Source organism: Mytilus trossulus, chromosome 1 (assembly GCF_036588685.1).
Source record: "Mytilus trossulus isolate FHL-02 chromosome 1, PNRI_Mtr1.1.1.hap1, whole genome shotgun sequence".
NCBI classification, from domain to species: Eukaryota; Metazoa; Mollusca; class Bivalvia; order Mytilida; family Mytilidae; genus Mytilus; species Mytilus trossulus.
The window spans coordinates 84308538-84323572 of NC_086373.1; positions in this window are offsets into that span (position 1 = coordinate 84308538).

Sequence of the window (15035 nt, forward strand, 5' to 3'; positions counted from 1 at the left end):
TTTTCTATAATTGTTTTTTGTTGCTTACAGATCTTATTTGATACGAATGTATCTAGAGGTCGTCCACATGTTGAAACCTTATATTGAATATCTCCGTATGACCGCCCACCGCTACCCTGTGAATGAGTGTGTCTTGGCTTTCAGTAAACGAACACTCGTTTTGGCCATATTTGTTTAATTCGCGAATTTAACCAAAGCTGTAAAGTCACGACCATTGCCACTTTGCACTTTGCACTTTAGACAATACCCTTTCCCTTTTCACGAATATGACCTACCGAATTATACTATTTACCGGATTTGTAATAACATAAGCAACACGACGGGTGCCACATGTGTGAGATCGCCCAAAGTTTTAGTGGGGTTCGTGTTGCTTATTCTTTATTACTATGTTGTGTCTTCTGTACTATTATTTGTCGAAGAACATGCTGACCTAAGCCATCTCTGAAGGACAAGTTGACCTAAGCCATCTCTGAAGTATATGTTGACGTAAGCCATCGCTGGTGCACATGTTAACGTAAGCAACCCCCGAAGCACATGTTGACATAAGCCTTTTTTAAAGCATATGTTGATGAAAGCCATCTTTGAAGCATATGTTGATGTAGTCCATTTCTACAGAATATGTTGACGTAAGCCATCTCTGAAGAATATGTTGACGTAACCCATCTTTGAAGCAAATGCTGACGTTAGCCATCTCTAAGGCACATATTGACGGAAGCCATTTCTAAAGCAAATGTTGACGTGAGCCAGATCTGAAGCATAAGTTGACGATAGCATCTCTGCAGCACATATTGACGTAAGACATCTCCGAAGTACATATTGTCATAAGTCATTTCTAAAGCACATGTTGACGTAAGCCATCTCTGCAACATTTGTTGACGTTAGCCATCTTTGAAGTATACGTTGACGTAAGCCATCTTTCAAGCATATGTTGACGTTAGCCATCTCTGCAGCATTTGTTGACGTTAGCTATCTTTGAAGCATACAATGACGTAAGCCATCTTTCAAGCATATGTTGACGTAAGCCATCTATGGAGCACATGTTGACGTAAGCCATATCTGCAGCATTTGTTGACGTAAGCCATCTCTGCAGCATTTGTTGCCATTAGCCATCTCTACAGCATTTGTTGACGTAAGGCATTTCTGCAGCATTTGTTGACGTAATGCATCTCTGGAGCACATGTTGACGTTAGCCATATTTGAAGCATTTGTTGATATTAGCCATCTTGCAGCATATGTTGACAAAAGCCATCTCTACAGCATTTGTTGACGCAAGCTATCTCTGAAGCACATGTTGACGTAAGCCATATCTGAAGCACATCTTGACGTAACCCATCTCTGCAGCATTTGTTGACGTAAGATACCTCTGCAGCATTTGTTGACGTAAACAATATTTGCAGCATTTGTTGACGTAAGCCATCTCTACAGCGTTTGTTGACGTAGCCATCTCTTCAGCATTTGTTGATGTAAGCCATTTCTACAGCATTTGTTGTCGTAAGCAATCTCTGAAGCACATGTTAACGTAAATTATCTCTGATGCATACGTCGATGTAAGACATAACTGCAGCATTTGTGGACGTTTGCCATCTCTGCAGCTTTTTTGGACGTAATCCATCTCTGAGGCACATGTTGACGTAAACCATCTCTGTGACGTAAACCATCTCTGCAGCATTTGTTGGCGTAAGCCATCTCTGCATCATTTGTTCACGTAATCCATCTCTGAGGGACATGTTGACATAAACTTTCTTTGAGGCACATGTTGACGTTAGCCATCTCTGCAGCACATTGTGACGTAAGCCACATCTACAGCATATGTTGACGTAAACCAACTCTGCAGTATTTGTTCACGCAAACCATCTCTGCAGCATTTGTTGATGGAAGTTATCTCAACATCATATGCTAACGTAAGACATCTCTGCAGCATTTGTTGACAATAGCAATATTTGAAGCATTTGTTGACATTTCAAGCATATGTTGACGTAAGCCATCTCTGAAGCATTTGTTGACATTAGCCATCTGTACAGCATTTGTTGACGTAAGGCATTTCTGCAGCATTTGTTGACGTAAGGCATCTCTGGAGCACATGTTGACGTTAGCCATATTTGAAGCATTTGTTGACATTAGTCATCTTGCAGCATATGTTGACAAAAGCCATCTCTACAGCATTTGTTGACGCAAGCAATCTCTGAAGCACATGTTGACGTTAGCCATCTCTGAAGCAAATGCTGACGTAAGCCATCTCTGAAGCACATGTTGACGTTAGCCATTTCTGAGCACATATTGATATAAGATAATTATTAGGAATATGTTGACGTTAGCCATCTCTGAAGCAAATGTTGACGTAAGCAATCTCTTCAGTAAATGTTGACGTAAGCCATCTCTTCAGCATTTGTTGAAGTAAGCCATTTCTACAGCATTTGTTGTCGTAAGCAATCTCTGAAGCACATGTTGACGTTAGCCATTTCTGAGGCACATGTTGACATTAGCCATCTTTAAAGCATTTGATGACTTTAGCCATCTCTGCAGTATTTGTTGACGTTAGCTATCTTTGAAGCATACGTTTGCGTAAGCCATCTTTTAAGCATATGTTGGCGTAAGCCATCTCTGGAGCACATGTTGACGTAAGCCATCTCTGCAATATTTGTTGACATAAGCCATCTCTGCAGCATTTGTTGACGTAAACCATATTTGAAGCATTTGTTGGCGTAAGCCATCTCTACAGCATTTGTTGATGCAAGCCATCTCTGCAGCATTTGTTGTCGTAAGCAATCTCTGTAGCACATGTTGACGAAACCATCTATGAGGCACACGTCGACGTAAGACATCTCTGCAGCATTTGTGGACGTTAGCCATTTCCGCAGCTTTTGTTGACGTAAGCCCTCTCTGAGGCACATGTTGACGTAAACCATCTCTGAGGCACATGTTGACGTAAGCCATCTCTGCAGCATTTGTTGACGTTAGCCATCTTTAAAGCATATGATGACTTTAGCCATCTCTGCAATATTTGTTGACGTTAGCTATCTTTGAAGCATACGTTTGCGTAAGCCATCTTTCAAGCATATGTTGGCGTTAGCCATCTCTGGAGCACATGTTGACGTAAGCCATTTCTGCAATATTTGTTGACATAAGCCATCTCTGCAGCATTTGTTGACGTAAGCCACATTTGAAGCATTTGTTGACGTAAGCCATCTCTACAGAATTTGTTGATGTAAGCCATCTCTGCAGCATTTGTTGTCGTAAGCAATCTCTGTAGCACATGTTGACGAAACCATCTCTGATGCACACGTCGACGTAAGTCATCTCTGCAGCCTTTGTGGACGTTAGCCATTTCCGCAGCTTTTGTTGACGTAAGCCATCTCTGAGGCACATGTTGACGTAAACCATCTCTGAGGTAGCACTCCACAGTTAGAAAATAAAATTAAAAATGAGCCACAAAATGTTTTATCATCTCCTATTCCTGGATTTCTAATACATTAACCTAACTGTTTGTGTTGTACATGTGCATATGTATGTAATCAGTATCTTCCATAGATTTGATTTTCAAAAGTGAAAAGGGTGAAAATTAATTCCTTTTATGTGTATCCATGGCAACATTCTGCATTTATTTCCCATAAAATATTGCAAAAAGGGGGGTGAACATGTCACATTTCACCCAAAAATTTGGATCAAACTAGAATTTCAATGCCTTTGAGTGATACCTTTTCAGAAACTGTTTCCCTAAATCTTCCTAATGATCAAATAAAAAATGAGTGTCTTTCGCCTCATTTTTTCGTAAAATCCAATCACAAAGTTCGTGCGATAAAAAGTTGGAAAAAAACATTGCAATAATTGCCGGACCAGTGTATGGTAGGGACATGCAAATACGGACTGTCATACAGAAAACAGCCTATATTACATACATTACTTAACCTTGATGTTCATATAAACCCAATACAAAGGTTATTTTAATACTCAGCTATCCAAAAATGAATTTTATTGCACACTAGCTCTCATATTTGAAAAATTCACAGGGGCCAAAATGCGAAACTACACATCTAACTGTGGAGTGCTACCTGAGGCACATGTTGACGTAAACCATCCCTGCAGCATTTGTTGACGTAAGCCATCTCTGCCGCATTTGCTAACGTAAGGCATCTCTGCAGCATTTGTTGACGATAGCCATATTTGAAGCATTTGTTGACATTAACCATCTCTGCAGCATATATTGACGAAGTCCATCTTTGAAGCATATGTTGAAGTTAGCCATCTCTGAGGCACATGTTGACGAAGGCCATCTCTTAAGCACTTGTTGACGAACGTCATCTCTGCAGCATTTGTTGACGTAAGGCATCTCTGCAGCATTTGTTGACGTAAGCCATTTCTGCAACATATGTTGACATAAGCCATCTCTGAGCCAGATGTTGACGTAAACCATCTCTGTATCACATGTTGACGTAATCTATCTCTGCAGCATTTGTTGATGTTAGTAATTTCTGCAGCATTTATTTACGTGAGCCAACTTTGAAGCATATGTTGACGTTAACCAGCTCTGAGGCACATGTTGACGTAAACCATCTCTGCAGCATTTTTGACGTAAGCCATCTCTGAGGCACATGTTGACGTAACCCATTTCTGAGTAATATGTCGACATCAACCATCTCTGCAACATTTGTTGACGTAAACCATCTGTCAGGCACATGTTGACATAAACCTTCTCTGAGGCACATGTTGACGTAAGCCATCTCTGCAGCACATGTTGACGTAAGCCATCTCCACAGCATTTGTTGACGTAAACCATCTTTGCAGCATTTGTTGGCGTAGGCCATCTCTTCAGTATTTGTTGACGTTAGCCATCTCTGAGGCACTTGTTGACGTAAACCATATCTGAAGCACATGTTGACGTAATCAATCTCTGCAGCATTTGATTACGTTAGTCATCTCTGCAGCTTTTGTTGACGCAAGCAATCTCTGAGGCACATGGTGACGTTAGAAATCTCTGACGCACATGTTGACGTTAGCCATCTCTGCAGCATTTGTTGACGTAAGACATCTTTGCAGCATTTGTTGACGTAAGCCATCTCTACAGCATTTGTTGACGTAAGCCATCTCTACAGCATTTGTTGATGTAAGCCATATCTGCAGCAATTGTTGTCGTAAGCAATCTCTGAAGCACATGTTGACGTAAACCATCTTTGAGGCACACGTTGACTTAAGACATCTCTGCAGCATTTGTGGACGTTAGCTACAAATGTATCTCTGCAGCTTTTGTTGACGTAAGCCATCTCTGAGGCACATGTTGACGTTAACCATCTCTGAAGCACATGTTGACGTAAACCATCTCTGCAGCATTAAATAAATAAATAAATAAATAAATAATCTTTATTTCAAGAGGATGATCCCATTAGTTAAAAACTAATCTTCCTGAGAGTCCTCAAAATAATTATAACATAGTTATAAGTACAAACAGTATTATAAAGTTAAATTATACACAATATACAATTGTATTGAAATAATAATGAAAAGGCATATTAATTTGCACAATTGATGAAAAATTTGTAACATTTTGTTTTAAAAGATACAAGTGTATCACTCATTTTGATTTCATTTGGTAAACTGTTCCGTATTTGAGAACCTAAATATGTAAATGTTTTCTTTAAAAAAATTGTTTTGGTTTTGGAAGATTTAATAGTTTTTCATCAGCTGAACGTAAGTGATAGTTTTGATTATCAGTAAAATGAAAATTTTCTTCTAAATAGTTAGGAACCATGCCATTAACTGATTTAATACAAGTATTGCCTTTTGGTATTGAATTCGTTTTTCCACATTTAACCAGTGTAAACTATTAAACAATAAACTGGATGATGTCATTATGTCAGCTTCTACTATAACCCTAGCATATTTCTTTAATAACTTATTAAGTTTATTTATTCCACTTTCACAACAACTTCCCCATATATTGCAACAATAATCAAATAATGGCAGAATATAAGCATTAAAATAGATAATACGTATATGCATAGGTAAATATTTTCTTATCTTTTGTAATAAATTGATTCTATTTGATATAGTAATTGACATTTGATCTATTTGCTGATTCCAATTTAAGTTTTTGTCAATATATAAACCAAGTAGTTTTTCACAATCTACATTTGTTGACGTAAGCCATCCCTGCAGCATTTGTTGACGTAAACCATAACTGCAGCATTTGTTGGTGTAAGCCATCTCTACAGCATTTGCTAACGTAAGGCATCTCTGCAGCATTTGTTGACGATAGCCATATTTGAAGCATTTGTTGACATTAACCATCTCTGCAGCATATGTTGATGTTAGCCATCTTTGAAGCATATGTTGACGTTAGCCATCTGTGAGGCACATGTTGACGAAGGTCATCTCTGGAGCACTTGCTGACAAATGCCATCTCTTTAGCATTTGTTGACGTAAGCCATCTCTGCAGCATTTGTTGACGTAAGCCATTTCTGCAGCATTTGTTGACATAAGCCATCTCTGAGCCAGATGTTGACGTATACCATCTCTGTAGCACATGTTGACGTAATCTATCTCTGCAGCATTTGTTGACGTTAGTAATTTCTGCAGCATATGTTTACGTGAGCCAACTTTGAAGCATATGTTGACGTTAACCGGCTCTGAGGCACATGTTGACGTAAACCAGCTCTGCAGCATTTGTTGACGTAAGCCATCTCTGAGGCACATGTTGACGTAACCTATCTCTGAGGCACATGTTGACATTAACCATCTCTGCAGCATTTTTTGACGTAAGCCATCTCTGAGGCACATGTTGACGTAACCTATCTCTGAGGCACATGTTGACATTAACCATCTCTGCAGCATTTTTTGACGTAAGCCATCTCTCAGGCACATGTTGACATAAACCTTCTCTGAGGCACATGTTGACGTAAGCCATCTCTGCAGCACAAATTGACGTAAGCCATCTCTGCAGCATTTGTTGCCGTAAACCAACTTTGCAGCATTTGTTGACGTCAGCCATCTCTACAGTATTTGTTGACGTTAGCCATCTCTGAGGCACTTGTTGACGTAAACCATATCTGAAGCACATGTTGACGTAATCAATCTCCAGCATTTGTTGACGTTAGTCATCTATGCAGCATATGTTAACGTTAGCCATCTTTGGTGCATATGTTGACGTAAGCCATCTCTAAGGCACATAGTGACGTAAATTATTTCTGAGATACCCGTTGCCGTGAGACATCTCTGCAGCATTTGTTGACGTTAGCCATCTCTGCAGCATATGTTGACGTAAGCCATCTCTAAGGGACATGTTGACATAAACCTCCTCTGAGGCATATGTTCACATAAGCCATCTCTGCAGCAGATGTTGACGTAAGCCATCTCTGCAGCATTTTTTGACGTGAGCCACTTCTGCAGCACATGTTGACATTAACCTTCTCTGAGGCACATGTTGACATAAGCCACCTCTGCAGCATTTGTTGACGTAAGCCATCTCTACAGCATTTGGAGATGTAAGCCATCTCTCAAGCACATGTTAACGTTAACCATCATTGCAGCATTCGTTGACGTAAGCCATCTCTACAGCATTTATTGACATAAACCATCTCTGAGGCACACGTTGTTATACAACTTCTCTAAGGTACATGTTGACGTAAGCCATCTCTTCAGCATTTGTTGACGTAAACCATCTTTGCAGCATTTGTTGACGTAAGCCATCTCTACAGCATGTGTTGACGTAAGCTATTTCTACAGCATTTGTTGATGTAAGCCATCCCTGTAGCAATTGTTGTCGTGAGCAATCTCTGAAGCACATGTTGACGTAAACCATCTCTGATGCACATGTCGACGTAAGCCATCTTTGCAGTATTTGTGGACGTTAGCCATCTCTGCAGCTTTTGTTGACGTAAGCCATCTCTGAGGCACATGTTGACGTAAACCATCTCTGAGGCACATGTTGACGTAAACCATCTCTGCAGTATTTGTTGACGTAAGCCATCTCTGCAGCATTTGTTGATGTAAACCAACTATACAGCATTTGCTAACGGAAGGCATCTCTGCAGCATTTGTTGACGATAGCCATATTTGAAGCATTTGTTGACATTAACCATCTCTGCAGCATATGTTGACGTTAGCTATCTTTGAATCATATGTTGACGTTAGCAATCTCTGCGGCACATGTTGACGAAGGCTTTCTCTGAAGCACTTGTTGACGAACACCATCTCTGCAGCATTTGTTGACGTAAGCCATCTCTGCAGCATTTGTTGACGTTAGCCATCTCTGAGGCACATGTTGACGAAAGCCATCTCTGCAGCATTTGTTGACGTAAGCCATCTCTGCAGCATTTGTTGACGTAAGCCATCTTTGCAGCATTTGTTGACGTAAGCCATTTCTGCAGCATTTGTTAATGTAAGCAATCTCTGAGCCAGATGTTGATGTAAACCATCTCTGTAGCACAGCATTTGTTGACGTTAGTAATTTCTGCAGCATATGTTTACGTGAGCCAACTTTGAAGTATATGTTGACGTTAACCAGCTCTGAGGCACATGTTGACGTAAACCATCTCTGCAGCATTTGTTGACGTAAGCCATATCTGAGACACATGTTGACGTAACCCATTTCTGAGGCACATGTTGACATTAACCATCTCTGCAGCATTTGTTGACGTAAGCCATCTCTCAGGCACATGTTGACATAAACCTTCTCTGAGGCACATGTTGACGTAAGCCATCTCTGCAGCACATGTTGACTTAAGCCATCTCTGCAGCATTTGTTGACGTAAACCATCTCTACAGTATTTGTTGGCGTTAGCCATCTCTGAGGCACTTGATGACTTAAACCATATCTGAAGCACATGTTCACGTAATCAATCTCTGCAGCATTTGTTGACGTTAGTCATCTCTGCATCATATGTTAACGTTAGCCATCTTTGGTGCATATGTTGACGTAAGCCATCTCTAAGGCACATAGTGACGTAAACTATTTCTGAGGTACCCGTTGACGCAAGACATCTCTGCAGCATTTGTTGACGTTAAACATCTCTGCAGCATATGTTGACGTAGGCCATCTCTAAGGCACATGTTGACATTAACTTTCTCTGAGGCTCATGTTGATACAAGCAATCTCTGCAGCACATTTTGATGTAAGTCATCATTGCAGCATTTGTTAACATGATCCACCTCTGCAGCATTTGTTGACGTAAACCACATCTGAAGCAGATGTTGACTTATGATGTTGGTGTTACACTATTATTATTTCAAGTAAGGGTAAAGGTTGGTACCTTTTAAACCTGCTGCATTTGTTTGCACGGTCCTAAGTCAGGAACCTGGTGTTCAGTAGTTGTCGTTTGTTAATGTGGTTCATATGTATTTTTTCTTTTCTCGATTTTTATGTAGATTAGACCGTTGGTTTTCCTGTTCGGATAGCTCCACACTAGTAATTTTTTATGCCCTTTATAGTTTGCTGTTCGGTGTTAGCCAAGGCTTAGTGTTGAAAACCTTACCTTGACCTATATTGGTTTTTCTTTTACAAATTGTGACTTGGATGGAGAGTTGTCTGATTGGCACTCATACCACATCATCGTTTTATATCTATAAACCATCTCTAGAGCACATGTTTTGTTGACTAAACCATCTCTGAAGCACATGACGTTTATCAAAGTATAATACAAATCTAAGAAAATAAAAATGCTTTTAATGAGTTGTATTTTAAACTTATATATAACAGAAGAGAAGGTGACTCAGTTTGTGGGTAAACAAATAAATAGTTTAAACATAAAAAAATATACTTGATATGAAAATATTTCGCTCAAAATTAAAAAAACAATGCCACAACCAGTAATATCAAAAAGACATAATCATCCTATTAGAATTTTAATTAACTAATCAATTGAAAGTTCAATTTTCTAGACAACCTAAAGCCGCTCAGGATTTCCAACTTTAAAAAAAGAATAACTCTAGATTATGAAAAAAATTATTAATGAGCTATACATAATGGAATTCTTGAATACAGCATTTATTAAAATAAGAAAATCAAGTAAAATAAAAAACGGAAAAAAGCAACAAACTCATTGCTGATATTTTGCTAAAGCATTTGATTGTTTACCACACAAATTACCTTTTCTAAATACGAAAGCATGAGGTCTGTCAAATTTTCTCAAAAAATTATTACAAAGTTATTTAGGAAACAGAAAACAACGTATCAAAATTGAAAATTCATACAGTGAATGGGATGGTATGTTTAAGGGTGTACCACAAGGGTCAATTCTTTGTTCAGTTCTTTTCAATGTCTTCATAATGACATATTTCATTGTGTACATGATTTTAATTAGGCTGATGATAACACTACATATATCATATAGAAATAATGATACAGATAAAGTTGTTTAAGGTTTAGAAACTTATAGTTTTAATCTGATAATCTGGTTTTCAGTAAATTTAATGATGGCTAATCTTAACAAATTCCAGACTATAGTCATTGGAAAAAGACAAATAATTTTAAAACATAACTTGACATTTAATTTAAATCATTTTATGGAAACAACATTTCTTTTCGAAAAAATGTTAAACTTGTTGGAATAGCTATAGATTTGGACTTAAAATTTGACAATCATATATTTGAAATATGTATAAGGCACCAAGACGTGTACATTAAAATATTCTTAAACGAATGGATAAATATCTAAACAGGCTATGGAGGTCATCAGCGTACAGCTCATTCATTCTTTCGAATTTTAACTATTGTCCAGTATTTTTGGCACTACAGTAGCGAAAGAAAACCTTTTAGTATGGACGAAAACTCCAGAAAGAGCTCTTAGATTCATGTAGAAAGATTAGGATACGAAAAAATTGCTAGAAAAGTAAAAAAATACCTTCGTTAGAAATAAGAAGAATAAAATCTATTAAAGCAGAAACTTTTTAAATAATTCACAAAAAAAGTCCAAGCTATCTTCATGATTTAATTTGATATCAAAATTGAAACTCTCCAAATGAGATAAGTATGATTTAAGATCGAAGGAAACAGCAGAATTCCTGAGAGTCAGAACTACAAGGTATGGTTAAGATCGTTTCGCTTTAATGCTGCATAAATCTGGAATGAACTACCGAACCATTGTCGAATGGAAACATCTTTGAACCAATTAAAAAAAATCATTATTGGTACAAACGTATGATCTAAATTACAGCTGCATGCCAGTGCAGTGCATACATATAGTAATGTATGCCTGTGGGGTTTTTTTTTTTGATTTTTTTTTTGTTATTTAAATTTATTGTGTGACTATTTTGTTTATGATTTTTATATCTAGCTTGTATTATGTCTTAAGATATACTTAAACTTTATTGAGCATACTATGCTTTTAACTTTTATATGTCATTTATGGTATCTTACTATGCACTGTATGTTTAAAATTGTGTTGTTTCGTGACTAGTGCATGTGTTTATACGTTATGTTATTCGGTCGATTTAAAAAGCTTACTAGATCTTTTGATTATGTAGTTTATTAAAAAATGACTTTGGCTTTGTTCATTGTTAGGCCGTACGCTGACCTATAGTTGTGAATGTCTGTGTCATTTTGGTCTCTTGTGAACAGTTGTCTCATTGGCAATCATACCACATCTTCTTTTTTTATATTTGAATAAAACTTTGAATTGAATTATATTGAAAAAAAGACATTTATAGACTTCTAAATGATAAAAAAAACAAATATCAAATCAAAGAAAAATGGTCATCAATCCTACAAAACCAGGTTTAACCCACCGTTTGTTTTCTTAAAATGTCCTGAAAAATCAGGAAAATTGTCATTGTTATATTATAGTTCTGTGTGTGTTGCATTTAAGTGTTTCTTTTGTGTCGTTACTCTCCTTTTATATTTGATGTTTCCCTCAGTTTTAGTTTGTAACCCAGATTTTGTTTTCTCTATCGATTTATGAGTTTCGAACAGCGGTATACTAATATTGCCTTGATCTACAAAGATATATGCTGTTATCTGTGATATAGTGTAGGTACATACTAAAATGTCATCTTACATAACTAAAACTTCAAAGTGGCACCAATAATAGATCACTCACAGATATTCGGAACAAATGAATGTCTACAAAATTAAGTTATGATGTAGAAAGCAATAAATGTACTTTCTGTATGGACTCAGTTAAACCACAGAACACATATTCTAGACTTGACGCCCAAAAGTATTTGACGTATGGGAAGAATTGAGTAAACGGATTTATACAATAGTGCAAAAACTGAACTACTATTCAACGTAGAAATAGTTTAACTTTCTGTTTAGGGAAGCCACCGAAAAACACTACGCAAGAAACACCAACATATACAAACCAAAATTGCAAAATGGACAAGAAAATATTGTACCTATCTTATAGAAAATTTGTTATATCGAAAACATCGTATTTTATAAACAAAAATAAAATAGCATAGCAAATAAGCATACTCCTACTAGAACCCCTAGTTCCAACTAGTATTCAATTAAAACAAATAAACTGTTAAGTAAATTAAATTAAGATATCTTCTAGACAGCCTGTGTTTTCTTAAGTTATCATTTATCTATATTTTAAAGTTTGTCAAGTGATTTGAGAAAAATCATATTTGGTTTTGTCAAGGTTTGATTTTGCAGATGTCACAATGGACAAATTACCGTATTTTTGACAGATATAATATTGATACTCGTACGTTTGTCAATTAACTCATTACAAAAAAAAAGAAAAAGATATGCAATAGTTTTCATATACAGGTTTGATTGAAAATCCATTTTATCAACATTGTCTTCTAACTCTTTGGAAACACGGGTCTAACTGGTACTCATTTCCCTATGTACCTTTTCCTGATGTTAATTTTTACAAAGTGAAAGCAATGGTTCAGTTAAATCAAGGGAAATGTACGCATACTCGTAAGCTAAATGTCTGAAATACTTATAAGCCGTTAATGTGTAATTTCACTTATTGCATCAAATATAAATGCATGTACTATCTTTTTCGGAAAAATCCCCGTATTAGGTATAAGAGGAAGAAATTGCGTTAATAGAATGTTATTATCAAACTGTTAACAAAATAATTCATTTGAGTGTGCGATAAATACGTAAACCTGGAATATACGTAAATGAGTATAATCAATGAGGCAGGTGTTAGTTCAGTCCGTGATTGCCCTGACGTCTGGCGGTCTTTTTTAAGACATGATATGACCGTGGGACGATTAGTTAACACGGTGTTATGACTATATAAAAATACCAATGAGATTATTAAAAAAAAAAAAAAAAATATTTATACGCCTTGATTTTGTAGAAATTCAAATCTGTGACATAAATATTCCATAACGATCAACCTACTAGTAATTATAATGACATACAAAACTTTTAAGTTATTCTGGCAATTGGTACCTTTTTTTTCCATATGAATGAACTACTGGAATCTTGCTACAAATAAATGGTTCACAACTCGAAAGCTTAAATCATTTCTTTTTTTGTAAAATTAAGTTCACAGTTGACCTTCGTTGTCAGCTATGAACATATTTTTGGTACCCTTTATTTCAAGTGAACTGCGATAAGATGCTTCCAACAATTATATGATCATCTTATCATTTGAATGCTATGGATGTAAAAGTTTGTAGACGTAGGAGCTATATGATCAAAAGGCATCGTATGGCTTAACAGAAAGGTCATATTCATCCATTTTGCAACAGGGACATTTTGAAAATGTATGTTATATATATATAACGTCAGTACTGAAGCACTGTATTGTAAATTTCAGTTGTCACCTCAGATGCAAATTCACCCTTGCTATGTAGAAGTGTGTAATTATTGATTTCATCAGGTTAAGTTCTCAATTGGCCTATTACAGCTGATTGCATTACGTGTGTAGGCTGGTTAGCTTGCTTTCTAGCTAAACCGTGAAGTCATTATTAGGTAATGTAAGGTATACTACCCTCATTTCGAAGTAGACAAATCCTACAGAAAGATAGATTGGTTACCTGTCCGTCTAGTCTACTCTGTTTCCATAGAAGAAAACATTTGTATGTATTTCAAATAGAGTTCTATGTTAAACTTACATCCCCTGTTGGCAGTCATCTTTGATGACAAATCAACTACAAAGTAACATTTGGTCAGCACATCAAAAGAAACATTCATACCATGTTGGGTTTCAATCCATTAAGCGGTTTTCTAGAAGAAAACATTTGTATATATCATAAGTTCCCATAGGGTTCTTTGTTAAACTGAATCCCCCTTTGGCAGCCATCTCGGTTGATTGATCAGCACCTCATTAAGAACATTTATGTCATGTTTGGTTTCACTCTATTCAGTGGCTCTCTCAAAAAACAATCGTATGTATTTCCCAGAGGGTCTTATATTAAACTAATTCTTTGCTGTCCGCATTCTTGGAAGATTGATCGCCTAAAAGTTACACCACTTGCTCAGCACGATACAAAGTAACAAAACTTGGTCAGAACCTCACAAGGATCATGTATGCCATGTTTCATTTCATTCCATTTAGTTCTTATCTAAATGAAGACATTTGTATGTAATTCCCTTACAGTACTATGTTCCTCTAGGGGCCATCTTAGAAGATAGATTAGCTTAAATGTAACACCTGTTTCAATAGAATCATATTCAAAACAGTGTGGTCCTGGCCATTGATTGACGACCTAAATTATCTCATTGACTAGGACATATTAGGTGAACGTTTGTCGGTTACAATCACTGCTCACTATGTTCTTGTTATAGACACTGAATCTGTGGGGTCACCAAAGGTTCTCAACACATAAAGAAAGCAATTCGAAAAACGAATCCGGAATAATACGATGTATTGATTTATATTAATAATATAAATCAAAACATAAAGGTTATTCCTGGATAATTTTTCGAATTATTTTATTATTAAAGGCGTTAAGAACCTTTGGTGACCCCACAGTTTAAATTCTATAATTAGTAAGAAGTGAGCAATGGTCGTTACAGACAAACGTTCACCTAATCTGTCCCGGTCAATGGGATAATTTAGGTCGTCAATCAATGGCCAGGACCACACTGTTTTGAATATGATTCTATGTCTTTTCATTGTGTTAAGCCATTTAAA